Below are 8,690 nucleotides of genomic sequence, written 5' to 3'. Positions count from 1 at the left end.
AATTAAAGGCATACAGCCCTGCCTTCAGGTACTGGCTCTACCACTTGAGAGCTGAGAGAACTTGAGCAAATTACAAAACTTCACAGACTATAAACTGAATTAATAATAATTTTGAGGATTGAATGAGTATATGCATGTAAATATCCATGGCATTTAATAAATTAATATTTGTATATAAGCATTAATATATACAAATAACTTATATAATGTATATAACATATAATGTATATGTTAAGTAAAATAAATACATGAAGTTTATAAAAGCATGCAGTATCCATTAGTGTTAGATAATAGATTATCTTGTTTATAGATAATCAGGAAATTTATAATTGCCTTTATTCACAGAGAGTACCTGTGTCCTCAATCTTTTGTAACTTGGTTCTTCATATACCAGGAAATCACTTTTTTTCTGGAAATGTCAATAATTATTAGAGCAGTTGGGATTCAGGAAACAAAGAAAAGAAACCCCTGAATCCTGATATAACTGCTAAAGTCCCTAGTGCTGAAAGTTTAGTGTTTTGTAATACAGAATATTCTCTTCATTTATACCCAAGACTAAATGTCCTGGTCACTTGACTTCTCATAGCTCAGCAGATTAGAAGCAGCAAATTAGAGGGCAGATAGCTGTATGCAGCAAGCACAGCGAACCTGGAAGTGACAGTTGACAGCTATACAATGAAGAAGAGAAAAACAAAACATACCCAATTAGAACTTAATGCAATTACTAATTGCCATAATTAGTTCATTTTGCATCATTGAGAAAATGTCACATTATAATCTACTAGGGACCTGGTGCACGAAATTCGTGCACTGGGTGTGGGGCAGGGAGGAGTGTCCCTCAGCCCAGCCTGCCCCCTCTCACATACTGGGAACCCTCAGGCGTTGACCCCCATCACCCTCCAATCGCAGGATCGGCCCCTTGCCCCTCTGTCAGAGGCATCAGGCCTGGCAGGGGACCCTCATTTCCCTCCATCACTGGTTCTGCCCCCAGCCCAGGCCTGATGCCTCTAGCCTAGGCATCCGGCCCGGGCAGCGGGGACCCGCAGCGGCAGCGGCCCCGTGATCGTGAGCTTAGCTTTAGGCCCAGGCAAGGGACCCCTAGCTCCTGGGACTGCCAGCTTTGACCGTGCCCAGCTCCCATTGCTGGCTCCACCCCTACTTCCTACTGCCAGCTTCGACCGTGCCCAGCTCCCATTGCTGGCTCCACCCCTACTTCCTCCTATCACTGGCCAGGGCGGAAAAGGCGCCTGATTCTCCGATCATGGCTGGGGGGCAGGGCAAAGGCGGCCCCAGGGCCGCCTTTGCCCTGCCCCCCAGCTCTTAGCTCCCCCCTGGGTTTCCGATCACTGTCAGTGGCAGGGGGCTTCTTCCTGCTTTCCCTTTCGCCTCCCTGCATTGTGCCTACATATGCAAATTAACTGCCATCTTGTTGGCAGTTAACTGCCAATCTTAGTTGGCAGTTAATTTGCATATAGCCCTGATTAGCCAATGAAAAGGGTATCGTCGTACGCCAATTACCATTTTTCTCTTTTATTAGATAGGATACTTTTAAGAGAGCAGGAAGTTAAAAGATATATGCAAAGTTTTCTTCCAAAGCAGTTGAAAAAGTTTGATTAAATGGTAAAATTTTAGTTACTTAGAAATTTCGCCTTTATTACTCCAAATTGCCATATAATAAGGTGTCACTGTATTTGAGTTAAGTGATTATATCTTATGACTTTGAGGACATAGGTGTACAGTATAAATTGAAGTTTATTTGCTTATTAAATAAAGTATTGAGTGTTGTACATGTGTATAAAACTCTATTTCGGCATGATCTGAAAAACATAAGAGTTTTGTAAGCATAAACCAAATATTTGGAAAAGGCACACTTATAGAAACTAGTTTCATAAAAAGGATGAGTCAAACAAACTCCTAGCAATGCCCATTCATTGCAAATTTCAATTTTACCTTCTTAACAGGTTTCTAACAGGCTCAAATGACACTGGATTACATTGTTCTATCAATAATAAACTGTCATGCAATAATGCAGTAGAACTTTAAAGTTGTTCAAATAATTATTAAAGAGAATAATGTAGGTAATACAAACATATTTTATGTAACGCTTCATGAAGCAGGCTCTCCTTTCAGAGAAGTACAAATTGGGACTGAAGGGGTGTTGCTTTTATAGAATAAAGAATAAAGAACAAGGAAGAGAAAAATATAAAATACCTGACTAACTGAGGCCACATAGTCAAGCTTGTTTGGAGCGAGAAGGCCCAGGCTTTGGGGCTTAGCGATTGGCTGACTGGATATATGGTATTTCTGATCAAGGCGAGCATTATAGGGTCAAGAAAGTTACCTATGTTTCGGTTTGCTGACGTGACACTCTGGGCAGGGGTGTCTCCATCTTGAGTCTAGAGAGTTATTTCAACAGAGTTTACATGACACTTTTTAGCCACTATTTCATTTCATGTTTAGGTAATAATAATTATAACATTAAGATTAACAGCAACAAAAAATGGCTATCCTAAAATTTTTATGGATTATCTCATTCAATACTTCCAAAAATCCTAAAGGTAAGTATTGTTTTACCTAAGAAGAAACTAAGGTTGAGAGAGGATAGGAAACTAGCACATAGCTAATTTTTTACAAAGAATAAATGAGTCCAACATAAGCACCATGTTCTAAATCTCAATGCACTATTGCTTCCAAAATCTTTAAGCACTGGAATTTTTTATGATGACCAATTATAAGAAAATTAATCTCAGAAAAGTTAAGTAATTTTTAAGATTATTACTCAACAAGCAAGTCCAGGGTCAAACTCAGGCTTTTTGACTACCATAACACACCATCCCTTTTACCTTCCTAGTTCAAGGAATCACATTTTGGTTCAAAATTCTTATCTTAAAAACCCGACACAAATGAATCCCCACAGTATACCTTCAAAGTGCCAACCAAAGTGACCTCTAGGGTTTATGGATGAGACCCTCCTAAAAAAAAAATGGGGAAGTGACTTGGTCAATGCATCAGGGGTTCTCTAGCTAGAAAGACTGACTAGTCCTAGCTGGTTTCTCTCAGTGGTTAGTGCACTGGCCCATGGACTGAAGAGTCTCATGTTTGATTCTGGTCAAGGGCGCATACCTTGGTTGCAGGCTCAATCCTCAGCACTGGTTGTGGGGGGTGGGGGGGTGGGAGGCAACCAATTGATGTGTCTCCCACATCAATGCTTCTCTCTCTTTCTCTTTCTCCCTCCTTCCCCCCTCCCTCCCCCTTCTACTCCTTCTACTCTCTCTACAAATCAATGGAAATTATATATATATTGGGGTAAAGATTAACAACAACATAAGAGAGCTTGACCAAGTACTTTGAGTCTTTGCTCTCACTCTGGAAGCACATTCTTCTATCCCTGATCCCAGTCTTCTTTCCTGAGCAGACCGTTACCATCAAAGTACCCTTTGCATGTGAAGGAGGGAGTAGTGCTTATTAGTTTTGGCCTGTTTCTCCAGCTGCGAACATGTAAAAAGGAATGCTACTCTCTGAAAGGAACGTTACAGTCTGAGGACCTGGTTTGAAAGTCATAATAAAAAACTCCTAACATAATAGAAAACATATTCTCCTCTTTCCATTTGTAGAGACAGATGCTCTGAACCACTGTTTGACTTCTCAGGTGAATGAGATGGATGCAGCCCCTGGTGGTCATTACAGCTTTGCAAGAATTCACAGCCCGTACTCCACTCGCTCAAAGACCCTCATTAGACAGCCAAAACAACAGTCACAAAATCACGGTGGATGGGAACCATGTTTCCATTTCTGAAGTATCCCCGCTCCATTCTATGAAATTAAAACACAAAACTAGGTTGTTCATTGAAACGTCCACTGCGATACTTTTCAATGTTTAATTGTAACATTCATTGCCATTTGCCTTTGACTAACAGAAATCCTCTCATATTCCTGGAGGATCCAGGATTTAGATCCAACTGAATCCCAAGGCTACGTTAAGCAATGCTTCTGAACTCGCTAAAAACAGCGTGAACTCTGGCTGGGTCCGGTTCGGTATAAGAGCTCTTCCTGCAGCTCAGCAGCAGGCGTGTGACTGTGGCATTAGCAGCGTGGTGTGCAGCCTTCACCTGCTCACAGCTGAGTGTGTGCAGGATGGAGAAATAAACAGGGATTCTTTTTCTGCTGAAGCTGGGAAGGAAATGAAAGGCTTTCAAATGTAGGATTCTCTCGCACGTCCCTCTACTCAGCTCCTTACAGGGGCGGGTGGGGAGAGAAAGACACGCAATTAAATTTTCCAAATATAATAATTGTCCTGCAAATTACCTTGTTTTTAAGAGAAGTTTTTGATCATTCACGGAAAGAGTAAAGTAAATCCAATATTTGTAGTACCGTTTTTATCATACTAGAACAACTTACTGGAAATTCACACAAGTTGCCTTATGGTAACTCTTGTTAATTCATTATTATATTGCTTGTTTTTATTTTAATAAAGAATTTTCACATGAAAGTTACCCTTTAAATTGTAATTATCCCTCTTAAGATAAGTTTTGAAGCTAATAACACTTTTTTTTAATCTCCCAAAGCACTTAAAGTGATCCTGTGTTCTGTTTACTCAGATTTGCAAACTTGGAGTTACACTCTGGTCATTGTTACATTGAGAGTATAATTCCCTAAGTATTGGAGCATTCCTTCAGTTCACTTAATGTTTCCAAATTATTAAAGCTTTAGGTATAGACAGCATTTTAAAGGAAAATGAAGTCATTGTGCAACATCTCAACCTTAGATTATAAACTCAGTGGTGGTTAGGGATCAGTTTATTTAGTTATTTTTGTGTAATATTTAGCCAAACACAAATATGGTGTATGTTTAGTATGTATATTTTTAAATAACAAGGATAATTTGGAGGTCCGTTTCCTCCTAAAAATGAAACATATATATCTGTATCAAATACTTGTTTTACTAATCAAACGGTAGACAATCTTAAATTTAAGATAAGTAAAGTTCTGAAGAAAAAAAAAAAGGTTCCCACCCTATAATCGACATTGCTTGACACCACATTTTAGGATGGATTTATAAAAACACTGAATGAGGGCAGAAGACCTTGTCAATTTTCCATACTGATGTATCACAAGTCCCTAGAACAATCCCTAGCATAAAGTTGGCACTCAAATATAAATTGAATTGAAGTTTTTACCATTTGTTCTCAACCCAGATACAAATGCGTTGATTTTTGCAGTCCAATGCTTGCACCCAACCAGAGGGACCCCTCAGACAACCCTAGACCCTGCCCTTTCTGACACACATAGTTTTTTAGCCTTTTCTTTTTTTAAAAATATATTTTATTGATTTTTTACAGAGAGGAAGGGAGAGAGATAGAGAGTTAGAAACATCGAGCGAGAAACATCGATCAGCTGCCTCCTGCACATCTCCCACTGGGGATGTGCCCGCAACCCAGGTACATGCCCTTGACCGGAATCGAACCTGGGACCTTTCAGTCCACAGGCCGACGCTCTATCCACTGAGCCAAACCGGTTTCGGCAGCCTTTTCTTTATTTGTCAACTACTTTCATATCCCTCCAATGACAACGTTGTTGCCTAAATCAGCCAGAATTGGTAGCTGTAGCTTGCCGCAAGCAATCCTAATGGAAATATTAGCTTTATTTTAAACTATCAGTCTCATAACTTCATTGAATAAATAAAATGAAACACGACAATGTTGAAGGGAGGGGTGTGTGTGTGTTGTGTGCGAGCGCGCTCCCATGCTTTAGGGAATGTGGTTGCTTATGTTTTGTTGTTTCTAAAGCCATCCAAATGGGATTATATTACTTACACCACCTGGATGTGAAGTGAGCAGCCTTACAAAATAATATCCAGTTATTGCTTACACTTAGACATGTGCCATCTGGCTGCTCATTAATTGCTCATAATGATGCTTTAAGTACAAATAATTGAAGTAACTGGGCCTTGGAGCTCCATTAATTTACCTTCCAATCACTCCAGCCATTCTCCCGGGTTTCTCTCCACACATACACCCCACTCCCGCCCTCAGCCCATTCCTTCTAGCCAGAATTTTAGCCAGGCAAGGGAGGAAGCAAGCAGTGGCCCAAACAACTTCCATTCTCCTGCTCATTCCTTTGTAAGGTGGCTAGTCCTCCCACTCCTGAGAGGTCAGTCTACAGAAGGTCTCTGAAGTGAGAATACTTAAAAGGCCAGCAGCTTTTTATGAGCACAGGGCTCAGGAACAATAGCCACATGGGCTAAACTCTGTGCTCTGCCACCGCATTCCGCCCAGAAATCATCAAAGGCATTTCATACTAGGAAAGTAACTACGGAACCTGCTGTGTGTACAGAGGCTGGATTTTCCTTGAGTAATTGGATATCAGCACAAGGACTTTTCGACAGAGGGTCATGGCCCATGGGGACTTACAATCAATTTAGTGGACTCAAGCCAGCATTTTGTTAAATGTTACTTAAATTTTTAGAATTAGGTTCAATTACTCTGGGGGGAAAATGCTCATTTCATTGACACTTCAAAAAAGTAGGTAAAGCTAAAACCAGTTACATGGTGTTTTAAGCAAACAACACACACAAAATGTGCCGTGAAGTCCAGTCTGTAACTGCTGATATGGTTCTCAGATGTGTGCTAATAATACTGTGTGTTTCCAGTAGCACCTGATTCTTGGAATAACCCTGGCTGACCAGGTGAGGGACTCAGTTGACCTTATGTGCTGTGGAAAGAGTGAACCTTGCGTGCTGTGAACATGTAAACCTGACATTAAATTGTTAATTTTGTATATCATTATTTACAGTCTTGTGCCCTGGGATAAATGCTGAATTGCCCTTTCTAGGTATGGGTCTGGAGGTGAGTACTAGGATTGCTTTTATCTTACAAAGGAGGAAGTGGAGGATCAAGTGGCCAAGGTCACACAACTAATAAGCGGAGAGTGTGCTACACTGCTGCCTGGAGAACCTGTGAGGTGGCCAAGTCTGGGAGCTGGAGGCAGAGCGTGCTGCTCTCCCCAACTGTGCAAAACTGCTACATTAGTGCAACCCGAGCCAATGCTCTCAGCTCAAGAGCAAAGTGGACGAGGGAGTGTTTTTCCCAGACATTACTTTGCTCAGTGTCTCTTCATCCTGGGCTGATTATTTTGTCAACTGCAAAAGTTGTGCCGGGTGAGCATAATTTAATTGAGAAAGTTTTGCTGAAACTCTATCACCTGTCCTTTTTCCTCTGTGTAGTCTCCATAAGTTCTAGCTCGATTGAATGTCCCGGCATCTTTTGTGTTTTAACTTCTCCAGTGAATGCAAACTACTTCATTCCGACTTTCAGTCACAGTTGTCACTTATTAAATCTTCTATTCTTAATTTGCCTACTTAAGGCATTTGTCTATAACAGCTTGAAAAATGCCATGACTTAATGATACCTAATAGACTGAGAAAAGAATTAAATCTAAACTATTGAAAACAGCTTTTTAAAAATATATATCATAAAATTACTCTCTGAGAAAGCCCTGGAGAGCAAATTAGATACATGGCTGGAGTTCAATAAAAACAACTTGGAAACGTATTGGGACTGGGTTATTACATGCTTCTGCTGCTTACAGCCAGCATATTTCCTCTTTATTGTAAATCGTAAGTTCAAGCTACAAATACTTCCTATTGACCTGAACTTAGTTGCACTTCAGGGTCCTTCTGTCTTGACTGCCAGCCACCTATAATATTTGTCACAGGGAATTTGGTGAGGTTTTATGATGACAGATATTTTTCCACCTAAGCCATGTTTTACATTGGACAAGTGTATTTTATTTTATTATGCTATTAAGATCCCAGAGTAGTAAGGAAACAGAAAACACAAGCAGAAGGGTGACATGGCACAAAGATATGCAGTTGGGTCAGAAAAGTAAAGATGTCAGGTTTAGACTTTTGTTTCTTGCTACAACCATGTTACTTCCCACCTGGCCCCAGGTTCCCCAAACCCTTTGATTTGTGTTGTCTATTCTATTTTTCCTTCACCACAGTCTTCTATATACTTCCTCTCCTTTCTTCCCCAGTTTCAACGTTAAGGTTGAAATTAAATTTCAGAGCTGAATAGTCCAGTTGGAGCCAGAATTGCACAAATGAACCAGAAGCTCATTGGAGTCCCCATTTCAAGGTAAAGATCAATTTGTCATTTAGACCTTCTCGGTTATGAGAATGGACAGACTGCCAGCCAGCTGTGCTATGCTTCACAGTGTGGGGCCATCTGTATGAGAGGCAACATAGCACTGTAGGTAAGAGCTCCAAGGTTGAATCAGATGACTGGGTTCAGATCATAATTTCATTAATTACTAACTGTGAGTTCAGGCAGGTTAGTTAACTTCTCTAAACCTCATTTACAAAATAAGGAAAGCAATAGCATTCACTTCATATGGTTGTATAAAAGTTAAATAAGGTTATAGATATAAAATGTTTAATGACTGGCACACTGTGAGCACTCAATATACTGTAGGTTACTGGAGCATTACATTACCACTATGTCAAGTCCAAGTTGAGAGGTAGGAAGAGGGTTAAGCTGGGTAGAGTTGACCAGCAGACTGTTTGCTGCTGAGAGGCAAGATAGCGGCAATTATGGGAAACTCAGAGAATGGTGGTGCTCAGAGAGTACACACGTATGTGGGCTGTGGGTCAGATGTAGGTGGCATGAGAGGACATTTGTATGAATGGGACTT

This window comes from Myotis daubentonii, chromosome 9 (genome assembly GCF_963259705.1).
Source record: "Myotis daubentonii chromosome 9, mMyoDau2.1, whole genome shotgun sequence".
NCBI lineage: Eukaryota > Metazoa > Chordata > Mammalia > Chiroptera > Vespertilionidae > Myotis > Myotis daubentonii.
This window is presented reverse-complemented; position numbering follows the sequence as displayed.